An 831-nucleotide genomic window follows, 5' to 3' on the forward strand; every position below is an offset into this window, starting at 1 on the left:
GCTCTGGCTAAACTGAGAGCATCATTTCAAGATGTTTGCATCCACACTTTAATGGAACGTGTATGTCTTTGGATGCTAACATCAAATGTAACTATTATTGTCCCTGTACAGAGAAAATGTAATCCTATTTAAAAATGGACAAAAAGCATTTATTTACATTTAGTGCTATTAGAACTAATAAGTATTCCTGCTGACAGTAAAACACATGCCATGAATAGTAAGCCATAATTATATAATAGCCTATTGCATATTTAAATACTATTATTATCATATCCTTACTTGCATTACAACATGTTGCTAATATTATACAGTTATTACTAATATTATTGTTTTTCTTATTACTACTTCTATTACACTATATGATATTTTATAACATTATTATTACTAAAGCTGTCATTTTCTTCTGTTGTAAAGATGTTGACTTCCTTCTCGGCTGCTCAATGGAGTGAAGCCCCAGATACAGAGGCAGCGGGAGGAGACTGCAGTGTGCTCCTGCTCCTGCTCCTGCTCCTGCTCCTGCTCCTGCTCCTGCTCCTGCTCCTGCTCCGTCTGCAGAGGCCCAGTGCGTGGGCTAGTGAGGTCAGGTGGCAGGCCAGACAGTGGTGAGGGACAAGGAGAGGAAGAGGGAAGTCTGGAATGTTTGGGCTGACGAGGACCCACTGATGGCCGGCACATGTCCAACACACCCGCACACCCATGCACACACACACACACACACCAGACACATCACACTAGTGTTTGTGTGTGTGTGTGTGTGTGTGTGTGTGTGTGTGTGTGTGTGTGTGTGTGTGTGTGTGTGTGTATGTACATGGGCATGCATGTACAAACATT

Source organism: Clupea harengus, chromosome 14 (assembly GCF_900700415.2).
Source record: "Clupea harengus chromosome 14, Ch_v2.0.2, whole genome shotgun sequence".
Classification (NCBI taxonomy): Eukaryota; Metazoa; Chordata; class Actinopteri; order Clupeiformes; family Clupeidae; genus Clupea; species Clupea harengus.